Source organism: Tamandua tetradactyla, chromosome 21 (genome assembly GCF_023851605.1).
Source record: "Tamandua tetradactyla isolate mTamTet1 chromosome 21, mTamTet1.pri, whole genome shotgun sequence".
Taxonomy (NCBI): domain Eukaryota; kingdom Metazoa; phylum Chordata; class Mammalia; order Pilosa; family Myrmecophagidae; genus Tamandua; species Tamandua tetradactyla.
In genome coordinates, this window is record NC_135347.1 from 33648708 (window position 1) to 33660939 (window position 12232).

General features: G+C 38.0%; 1 long non-coding RNA gene across 1 annotated transcript in view; it reads right to left on the reverse strand.

Moving 5' to 3' along the window:
- The window catches only part of LOC143665553 (uncharacterized), a 110632-nt gene that overhangs the window by 86506 nt on the left and 11894 nt on the right, over positions 1 to 12232 (reverse strand). The window contains exon 3 of the long non-coding RNA XR_013167051.1: positions 1583 to 1697. This is a non-coding gene — a long non-coding RNA (uncharacterized LOC143665553). The remainder of the gene's footprint in view (positions 1 to 1582; positions 1698 to 12232) is intronic.

Sequence of the window (12232 nt, forward strand, 5' to 3'; positions counted from 1 at the left end):
AACTCACTGCCCTCTCTGCTATGTGGGGCATGACTCCCAGGGGTGTAAATCTCCCCGGCAACATGGGACATAACTCCCAGGGATAAGCCTGGCCCTACCTGGCATTGTGGGCTTGAGAAAGACTTCTTGAGAGAAAGGGTAAGAGAAATGAAACATAATAAAGTTTCCGTGGCTGAGAGATTTCAAATAGAGTCAGGAGGTCATTCTAGAGGTTATTCTTATGCAGCATATAGCTATTCCTTTTCAGTTTTTGTGTACTGGAGTCAGCCAGCAGATAATACCTGAAACTGTTGAACTGTAATCATAGCCTTGATTCTTGAAAATGATTGAACAACAACCTTTAAGGTATGACTGTAATTGTGAAAACTTGTGACTGGCACACCCTTTATCCAGTGTATGGACAGAGAAGTAAGAAGAAAAAAAAGACAATAAATAAATAAATAATAGAGGGAAGGAAGGTATGGGATGTTTTGGGTGTTCTTTTTTTAATTTTATTATTTTAATGTTTTTTGGAATAATGAAATATTCAAAACTCAATTGTGAAGACAGATTCACAACTATATAATGATGCTGTGAACCACTGATTGCAAAAGTTAGGTAATTATATGGTATGTGAATATATAATATATCTCAATAAAACTGCATTTAAAAAAATGAGACAGTGTACTGTCATTGCAAACTCAGCAGAATCAGAATAGAGGAGAGTCAATTCCCTAAAGTATTGTTGGGGGGTTGGGGAGCAGTGCTACCAAAACAAGAGATGCTGTCAGATTAAAACAACCAAGTTTCATTATATTGTCAAATTTTGAATCTAAATTAATTATTATGTCCGTTATCTAGCCATACCTAAAGGGCACAAAGATACCAACATTTCAGTTCATGCCACTCTACCTATAGCCAAGATTTCCCAGCCCTTGAAAATTAATAATCTTGATAATAATTCATATACAGTATATATCTTAGACTTCCACTTTGTTGATATTTAATGATTAAGACCTTGGGTAGAAGATAATATGTATTTGCTTTTTAACTGAACAAAGAGTCTGACTTTGTCGGCTATTGTAGTGAAATGTCAAAATAGTTTTTAATTAAAAAGTTCACCAATATATGTGCATATGAATGAATTATCTATGCAGAGTATATGCAATGAGAGAACTGTGCAAAATTTTAGGTTTGGAATGTTTCCAGGAAATTCCGAGAACAAAATTTGAAAAGCGAAATTATTTAGCCTTTAATGAGCATGAGCAATATATAAAGATATTGCCAAAAATAAAAGTAACCATTTATCTTTATATTTGATCTGAAGTTATATAATTTAAACAAGACAGAAATCAAAGACTTTAAACATGGAAAATGCCCTTAATTGAAAGCAAAGTCTGTGAGTGTGATGTGACTAAGATTTAATGTAGTAAAAATCAATGAAGATACAGAAGTATTAATTGAAGGGAGTCTCACTGGCAAGTGAGACATTGATAAACAAAATGTCGCCACTCAAATTCAATATCTTTATTAATTATCCTTATCCTGTAGGAATAAAAAGAAAACCTGAAGGAAAGCCTGGGCAATAATTTAATAAACTTACCATGGATTTTATGTTTTCCATTCTACCAGGCAAAGGTCCAGAAGTGTAATTACTGCTTCAGCAAAATTTATCTTTGGCATTGTCCAGAGTAACTGAAGGCCTTCGATAACACTGCCTAATAAAAACATAAGAAAATATAGTGTCAACACATATAATATAGAATGGGAAAGTATAAATCATAATATCATGATGACAGAGATATTAACAGATAATGCTAAAGAATATAAACATAATACCATAATACACATTAGAAAGTAATATAAAGAGAGGCCTTCTTTCAAAATACCTAACCTGGAACAGATCACATTTTGCTTTCCAGGCATTTGCTTGTTCAGTTATGTTTTACTTAATATCAAAATTAATTTACACTCTAACATGTATACAGAACTCTGAAATATGACAGCCTACAACAGGAATGACAACTGTGTGGCAAGCATTGTGCTGTTTGTCCCAGACTCATGCTTATTTCAGATATCCCTAACTGATCACAGCACTCTTTCTTGAGGACTTGAGAAGAACTTCAAAGGATCCTTCTCAACACAGTACTCCAAGCAGCAACTACAAATTTTACAAACATAGCTAATATTTGACTTAAAGTCTATAGGCCCTCCCTGGTCTGGAGTAAATAGGCAGAAGGAAAACTTGGTATTTATTCCTCAAGAGATAAGCAAAAAGAATAGTGGTAATAAGCAGTTGCAAAATCATTAATTTCCATGCATTTCCCTGTGATGCCTGAGACTCAGCTGCAGCTATAAAAGTCAGCATTATCCCATACTGCAACTGTTTTAAAAAGCTGAAAAAGATTTCAGACTTTTAGTAGAGATATGAATGAAGCTGATCTGGGTAGGACTAAGGTAAATCAGACCAAAGGGTAGAGGATAATTTTGGCTGTTTTAAAACTCAACTTTCTTTGATGTGAGACCCAAGGAAGAGATATTTACTTGGTGCGAAATTTGTATTTTTGGTAACACACTAATTTAGCTTGTATTTGAACACCATAACTACATGGAACCTTGAATAGGGAGTGAGATCTTGTTAGCTTGTTCAAGTTAATGTGAAGCCCTGATTCATCCCAGAGTAATTTGGGCAGAAAATAAAAGAGTATTTGCAAAGCCCCCTTGAGGAACTGGGAGAAAAGGTAGGAATATGAAACTTCCCTACCTGGGAAATTCCTGATATTCTTGCAAGCATTAGACACTACTAATTTAATAAACTAAGCCCTCAATCTTGGGGCTTGCCCTTATGAAACTTACTCCTGAAGAGGAGAAGCTAAGCCTACTTATGATTATGCCTAAGAGTCACCCCCAGAGTTCTCTGATGTGTCCTCTCTAGGTAAGCCAACTCATCAGGCAATCTCACTGTACTCCCTCCTAGGTGGAACATGATTCCCGGAGATGAGCCTGGAGTAGTTATCGTGGGATGGAGAAAGACTTCTTGACCAAAAGGAGAAAGAGAAATGTAACAAAATAAAGTTTCAGTGGCTCAGAGATTTCAAATAGAGTCAAGAGGTCATTCTGGAGGTTTTCTATGCATTATATAAATTATCTTTTTTAGTTTTTAGTGTGTTAAAATAGCTAGAAGGTAATACGTGAAACTATTAAACTGTAATCCAGTAATCCTGATTCTTGAAGACAACTGCATAACTATATAGCTTTTATAGTGTGACTGTGTGATTGTGAAAACCTTGTGACTGACACTACCTTTATCCAGTGTATGGACACATGAATAAAAAAATAAGGACAATAAATAAATAAATAATGAGGGGAAGAAAGGGCATGGGATGTTTTGGGTATTTTTACTTTTATTCTTATTTGTATTTTTTTTCGGAATAATGAAAATATTCAAAACTTGATTGTGGTTGTGAAGGCACAGCTACATGATGGTACTGTGAACCACTGATTGTACATGTTGGGTGATTATATGGTATGGGAATATATCTCAATAAAATTGCATAAAAAATAATAATGTCCATTCAAAATTTTGCTTCCTAATAGAAAAGTTATTAAATTAAGTTTTAAAAGTTTTATTTCTTCAGTGTGGTGTGATAGGCAGTCAAACAATACAAATGCCTTGTTTATCAATTAATATTCAGACCAGTCTTCAATACAACAGAGAGCGCTTACTTTAATTCTCAAAAAGGCATTACCTCATAAAATGTATGGTACTGGGAAAATCCTTTACAATGCATGTTTTTGAAGAAAGCATCAGTGTAAAATAGACTAACCATGATGCATCAAAGTTAATGTATAAAACTATAGTTCTTTGAAAATATAAATTTAATCTTAAAAAATTACTGCACTTCTATGATATGCACCTTTCAGAATTACTTTGTGGTTCAGAAAATAAGCTCTGGAATTCTAATGTCTAAGTTTAAATCCTGACCTCAACACTTACTAGCTACATGGCCTTGGGACAAGTAATTGCTTGAAGTCCTATTTTGCTCATTTGTAAAATGAGGTAAAAATATAGCCTATGTTATCGTGAAGCTGTACAAACTACTGGAATCTTAAATTGCATCACACACTACATGTACCTCTAGTTACACACTCAGAGAATCTTAGATAACAGCATGTTGTGTTGTTGTCATCGTTGTCGCCTCCATTGTCATTGCTACACAAATTGTGTATGACTCATTTACTGTTCTCAAATCCTGCTTCAAAAGTCCGGGAGCAGGGGGTGGGAGAGGAGGCGAGAGTGGAGAAAGGAGAAGTGGAGTAAAAGAAAATAAAATAAACCACAGAATAATATCGGCGCATTGGTATAAAGATAGTTACATGAATTCAACCCCTTTTATAATTCAAATAGATGACAGGTTGAACAGAGTCTTCTCTGAAGAGACGAAATTTGAGAAAGGCCTGGAAAGATGCACGTGATCTCAACCCAGAAAGGCTAGCATGAGCATAGCCAGGGTAGAAAGGGAGATATGTTTAGAAAATAACTGTATTAGAGGTGTTCTGGGGAATTCCCAGAATTATCAGTGATGGGAGCGCTTGGGAAATGTCGCAAAAACAGCGGCAGATCTCTCTCCTTCCTCCGACCAGCCCTAGAAAAAGGGACGACTGGATCAGGGGACAGATATTCAACTCATAGCTGCCATGAAGAAACACAGCTGGGCCCCAGAATCCTCTACCAGGACTGGGGTTCAGCCATGCCTGGCTCTGTGGAGGATGGGACCTGCCGACTAGGGCCAAGCCCACTGAGTCAGAAACCAGAAGATGTGAAGCCAGAGCCCATAGCTTTCTGCTGGACTGTGTGGCTCGGACCCCCCAGGCCTCTCCGAGCGAGCGTGGCAGAGAGGGAGGGAGAAGCTTCGATGATGATGCTTCCACAACCCAAGCCCTGTGACTTCTCTCTCTCCTCCTCACTTTGTGAGGCTTTCCCAAGCTGAAAGGCTCCTCTGCGAATGCCGGAAATAATGAATAAAACTCTATTACACACACAAAAAAACAGGGAACACTTGCAAATATAAAATTTATAAAAGTGTCTCACGTGACCGCAGGAACGCAGAGTCCAAAATCCACAGGGCAGGCCGTGAAGCCGATGACTCTGATAGAGGGTCTGGATGAACTCCGCAGGAGAGGCTTACCAGCCGAAGCAGGAATGGGGCCTGTCTCCTCTGAGTCCTCCTTAAAAGGCTTCCCTGATTAGATTTAGCATCACTAATTGTAGAAGACACGCCCCTTTTGCTGATTACAAATGGAATCAGCTGTAGATGCAGCTGACGTGATCATGACCTAATCCTATGAAATGTCCTCATTGCAACAGACAGGCCAGTACTTGCCCAATCAGATAAGCAGCTACCGCAACTTGGCCAAGTTGACACGTGTCCCTAACCATGACAATAACAAAATAAATCATATAATAGGGAGTAAGGAAAATGTGAAAACCTAACTTAGAATGCAAGCTGAACCATATTCTAAGGGACCACAAATGTCACACTGACAGTTTGAATTTGAATAAAATGAAGTCAGAGCCTCAGCAGGAATGCTGGAGCTGGAAGTCTATTCAGTATAATAAACTATAAAAGGGTTTCCGTGTGGGATAAGGATGACTCCCACCCCTAAAGGTCAGTGGCCAGTCAGATGTCCTTTATGACTCTTCTACTGTGAATTATAGTAAATATTATTTTAAACCAACATTTGAAAGTTACAGAGAAAATCATAAAATACAGTTTATCTCTGAATTGGCACAGTGTTACTCTTTCAACCTTTCAAACAATAATCAACAAATACAGGCCATGTAAAAGGATTATGCAGGGCGGGCCGCGGTGGCTCAGTGGGCAAAGTGCTTGCCTGCTATGCCGGAGGACCTCGGTTCGATTCCCGGCCCCAGCCCATGTAACAAAAACGGAGAAACAGAATACAATAAAACAAGAAAATGTTTAAAGATGTTTCCCTTTCTTCCTTCCTTCCTTCCTTCTATCCTTCCTTCCTTCTCTCTGTCTTTCCTTTAAAAAAAAAAAAAAGGATTATGCATAACTGATGTCTCCAAGTGTGTTTAGAATACTAATTAAATACATTAATAGCAACAACTTTAAAAGCAAAGACAATCTTCTAACATTCATTTATTAAGTCATTATTGAACTCTAAACTCTATTCAATTCAATAGCACTGGATTTGGTTTCACAAAGACTGAAAAAGAGGTATAAAAGCTTCTTTACACTAAAAGATATATGCTTAAAGAAACATAATACACATGTTAAAAAGGAAAAAAATATAAAGCACTATGTTAAAAGGCAAGAAAAAACTTAAAAGTGGAGGGACCTAAAACCTGTTGTAAGAGCCCTATAATTTGTATCCTGTTTCTCACTGAATCTACCCAGCAATCCCGTATTTGCGTTTAGAAGTAAGGAGAGTCCACACTATAAGTCTGAGTTCAAATTCTAGCACTGCCTTTTAGGGGCTTTCTGATCTTAGACAAATTAAACCCTGTTAGACCTTGGTTTCCTCATCTTTTAAACATGGAAAAGTAAGAGTATTTAATATACACAGATGTTGTGAAAGGAAACTAAGGAAGTATAGTGAAGTAATAATGCCCTATATGAGCATTTTCCCAAAGTGTATTCCAAGGAATCCTAGTCTTGTAGGGCTGTTGTGCCAGGAAAAAGATCTATATTTCATAGGTGTATGTATACTTGGGAAATCCCAAATATAATTTCTATCTTTGGGAGATTTTTACTGTTCATTAGATCTCTGAGGACACAGAGACAGGTGGCAGTAATGATCAAGGCAGGAATAAAAACAGGATTGGACGAGAAGTTACTTCCAGGTGTCAGTGATTTAAAACTGAAATTAGGAACAAGCTGATCTGGATATGACTAACATAAATCAGAATACAGGGTAAAGGATGATATCTTCCATATTTTAAAACTTCAACTTCTGTGTGAGACCAAAGGGAATTTGGTGCAAAATTATATTTTGGGGAGTGCATTACCTAATTTAACTTTGTGGTCAGTTTAGTTAAACACCATTAAGTTTATAGAATCTTGAATAGGGTGTGAGAATTTGTTGATTTGTTCAGGGTAATGTGATGCCCTGATATATCCTGGAGTAATTTGTGCAGTGAATAAAGATGTATTTGCAAAGTCCTCTTGAGGGACTGGGGAGAAAGGAGGAAATATTGAACTTCCCATTTGGAGAATTTCTGATATTCTCGCAAGCAGTGGGGACGACCAAATCAATATTAATCTTGGGATTTGCCCATATGAAACTTATTCCTGACAACAATAGACTAAACCTACTTAACATTATGCCCAAGAGTCAGCTCCAGAGAACCTCTTCTTTTGCTCAGATGTGGCCTCTTCCTCTAAGTCAGCTGGACAGGTGAACTCACTGCCCTCCCCACCATGTGGGACAGGACTCCAAAGGGTGTAAACCTTCTTAAAAACATGGGTCAGAACTCCTGGGATGAGCCAGGACTGGCATCAAGGGATTGAGAGAGCCTTCTTGACCAAAATGGGGAAGAGATATATGAGACTAAATAAAGCTTCAGTGGCTGAGAGACTTTAAACAGAGTTAAGAGGTTATCCTGAAGTTATTTTTATGCATTATATGGCTATCCCTTTTTAGTTTATGGTATATTGAAGTGGCTGGAGGGAAGTACCTGAAACTGTTGAGCTGTGTTCCAGCAGCCTTGATTCTTAATCTATAAAGACATAACTTTTACAATGTGACTGTGCGATGGTGAAAACCTTGTGTCTGATGCTCCTTTTATCCAGAGTATGGAAAGATGAGTAAAAATATACGTATATAAATAAATAAATATAGGGGAAATCTAGTCTGCCAAAGCTGCCAGAATGCAACACACCAGAGATGGACTGACTTTTAATAAAAGAGGATTTATTTTGTTGAAAACATATAGTTCTTCAGAGGAAAGACTGCTAACTTTCATCTGAGGTTCTCTCTTACACGGGAAGACACAGGGAAGTCTCTGATGGCCTTCTCTCCAGGCTTCTGGATTCCAACAGCTTTCCCTGGGGTGCTTCCTTTCCATATTCCTAAAGGTCTGGGCTATGAGTGCTGTGAGACTGGGAGTGCTGAGATGAGGTATGCTGAGCAGCTTGGGCTGTACTACATTGAGCTCTCTCTTTTAAGCTTCCCATGAATTAGATTAAACATCACTCATTGAGGAAGGCAAATGAATCAGCTCTAGATGAGTTTCACAAGCTAATGATTCAAATCCACAGCAACAGAACTAGGCACCATCATCTGTCCCAGTTGACATCTGAACCTAACTACCACATTTCTAACCCTTGTCAACTTGACAACTATTATTGGTCCCACAAACAATGCAGCAAATTCTTCCATGTATAACATACATTTGTTTGATCTCGGGAAAATACAAAATTAAAATCAATACAAAATCTCAACAGTCAGCCACAGGGATGGTCTGTTCTCAGGCAAAAATTCTCTTCTGACTCTGGACATGTAAAACTCAAAACAAGTTATCTGCTGCCAATATGCAAAGGAGGGACACTCATACGATACATGTTTCCATCTCCCTAGGGAGAAATTGAAAGTAACACAGGGGCCATCAGACCCAAACAGTTTTGAAAACCTGCAGAGCAAACTCCATTGGATTTTAAAATCTGAAAGCCATTTATCCTCAGGGCTTTAGAAAGTGGCAGTCCCACCATTCCAAGGGCCCATAGAGTGGCTTTGCTCTCTCCAAACAATGTTGCCAGCTTGGGGAATATTGGGGAGACCACCTTTTTCTCCACTCCACCCTCTCCAAGCTTCAGGACAGCACCCGGGATCTGCCATTTCTAGGACACACGCTCAACCCTTCCAGAAAAATGGGGTAGCAGCCAGGTTTCCCCAATTCCCAGTTTATGCACTCGACCCTCTCAAATGCCTGAGGTGGCACAACTCTTCCTGAGCAACGAAACAGAAGGCCTGCCCTCTGCTCCTGGGGCAAACGCACCCTCTCCATGTATATCGGTGTGTCCACTCTCCTGGCCTGAGGTTTCTTTGCTTAAGATTCAACCTTCCATGGTTTTCACTCTGCAAACTCCAACTTGTCCCTTTTGTGTCCCCCTTTGTCCAGATTGGCAGTGGTTCCATTTACAGCAACAGTCTCTTCAAGCACTCCAGGCCTTCTCCATCAAGCACCTCACAGTTTATTCAAATCTTCCCCTTATCCATCCAAAAACTGTTCCAACATGTCCAGTATTTTCAAACTGCAGCAGCACCTCACTCTCAGTACCAAAATATGTTCTAGAATGCCAAAGCTGCCAGAATGCAACACACCAGAAATGGATTGGCTTTGAATAAAAGAGGACTTATTTTGTTAAAAATGTGTAGTTCTTCAGAGAAAAGGTGGCTAACTTTCATCTAAGGTTCTCTCTTACACAGGAAGGCACAGGGCGATCTGCTGGCCTTCTCTCCTGGTTTCTGGGTTCTAACAGCTGTTCCCAGGGTAATTCCTTTCCACATCTCCAAAGGTCTGGGCTGAGCTGTGAGTGCTACAATAAGGTATGCCAAGCTCCTTGGGCTGTATACTACATTGAGCTCTCTCTTTTAAGCTTCCCACGAATTAAATTAAACATTCTCATTGAGGAAGGCACTCCCCTTAGAAACTGCAGAGGTTATTAGCCATAGATGAGTTTCACATGCTAATGATTCAAATCCACAGGAACAGAACTAGGCACCATCACCTGGCCAAGTTGACACCTGAACCTAACTACCACAGGGGGGTAAGAGGTCAAATAAATTGGTTAGACGGAAATACTAGTGGGTCAATGAGAGGGAAGGGTAACAGGTGAGATCTGTATGAGTTTTTACTTTTTTCTTATTTCTTTTTCTGGAGTGATACAAATGTTCTAAAAAAATGATCAAGGTGATGAATGCACAACTATATGATGATATAATGAGCCATTATTGTATACCATATATGGACTATATGCATGTGAAGATTTGTCAATAAAAAATTTTTTTAAAAAGGAGAAAAGAGAAAAAATGTAATATAAATAGAATGATATAGCATGTAGCTTTTAGAATTGGCTTTCTCATTCAGCATTTTCTGTGGAGATTCATCTAGGTTTCCTTTTATTGCTTAGTAGGGTGCGTGGTATGGATGGACCACAGTTTAACCACCCAACCATTAAAGGCTTTGAGTGATAACAAATGAAGATGTTCTAAATTTCCAAAAAATAATGGCTCAGCCCTCTAAAATTGGGTTTTGAAATTGCAGATTTTGACATCTTAGGGTCTGTAAAATCAGTTTAATGGTTCTCAACCAATATTTTCTTGCATTAGAAGAAAAATAAAAGAAAATCAGTGTTCCATAGACAATAAGTATTGTTTCATGAAACTTTTATTTAAGAAATATGTATAGAAAGATGTGTGCAGTGAGTCATATGCAGTTGAAAGTTTAAGAGCCTATGTAACTAAGTGATGATATAAAGCAGCCAAGTCAGAAGGCGATGAACAAAGAACAGTCATAAGGGAAGAAGGAAAACTATGTTGGTGAAAAGACCCAGAAACAAACAGAAAGGACAATTTTAAGGAGAGGCTAGCAACATGTATCAAATACAAAAGAACCAAACACAATGATTTCTTAGGGGAAAGTGCCTGGATTTTGTAAGAAGTAGATCAATCAGAAAAAATAGATGCTAGACTGTTGAGAAATAATCCTGTATTTTTGCTCATAGAATATTAACTTGATAAACCAATATAGCTCAATTATATTTAAAGGTAACCAGTTAATTTAAAATATTTTCATATCTCAGACTTTTTTTCATTTCAATTAAATAATTAGTTGTAGTGGAAAAAAATTCAACAGTTTAAGACCTTCGATATACATTGCGAAGAAAAGCTGTAATCCATTAAAAGATGACCCTTTTAAATCACTAGTACTAAAGATATGTAAAAACAGATCCTTGAATAGCATTAAGGATCCATTCATACCAGATACCTTAGGCAAAACAAAATATATGCTATACTTCCCAAAAAATTCAACTTGATTTATACATATTTATTGCCCCTTCCATTAAAATATTGCATCAAGCACAACAACTTTGAAATATTAGTGAAAATATTGCCCTATATTAAGGCAGGATAAGGGAACTAGCTGCTGTTGTCAGTTGGTGTATTAGTTTGGCACTTATGAAATAAAATCATCTTGGGTTGTCTAGACCTATAGTCAGCATATTTCAATAAATATTAAAATCAAAGAAAATTTATTGAGTTTCTAATATGTAGGGATTTCAATTAGACCCTTGTTCCTGCCCATAGCAATCTTGTAAGAGTTATAATCACATAATTAATCACAATTAAGGCAGAATATGCCATATGCCATGTTAGAGATAGAATTCAGGGTCAATGGGATTTCAAATGATGAAAATAATTCTTTAATTAGGATGATGAGTGAATGTTTTAAAGAGCATGACATTTGAGTAAATTCTTAAAAAGCAACAGAATTCTGACAAGTCAAAATTTGAAGTAGGGTTTTATGAGCTAAGGAGAAAAACAATATGAGGGTAAAAGGGGCAACCACAATTAAACCAGTTTGAATGTAAAGAAGTATAGAGGATGCTGTGATGAGCAGCCCAGGTCTCCTTTCAGGAACAAAGGACCTTTCCTCCAGCCACTGGTGATGCTGCCAGCTTACAGCCCATAGATGTCTGCCTTGTCCAGAAATTGCCTTCAGCTGGAGAGAGCCATCTGGACCAAGACCACCGTTCCTTCCCCAGGCCAGCCCACGTACCACGACTATTTGGTGCAGGAGAATGAAGACCCTTACCACAAGGCATGGCAACTCTGAAGGCCATCTCAGCTTCAAAACTCCATATAGAGTCAGCTGAGGTCTTCACTGAGACTACATCACAGTCCAGCATCTATTTTGCCTTACTCTGTTTCATTGCCTTTCCTTCCCTTTCATAAAAGTTGATCCCAACAGCACTTCCTAATAAACTTCCTGCACACTAAAATCCATCACAAGTGCTTCTTAGAGAAGCCAACCGGTAGGGATTTCTGATTTTTAGAATGGAGACTACAGATCTTTCTCTCCTTTACTCCTGTAAAATATCTCCCAAAAATTGCAAATAGGAAAAGAACTAGAAATGTCATATTCAGAAAGCTGGGAGAGATCTTCAAACCCAAGACACGATATAGGAAGAAGAGTAGACAGATTAGTAATGCCTTCTGCAGA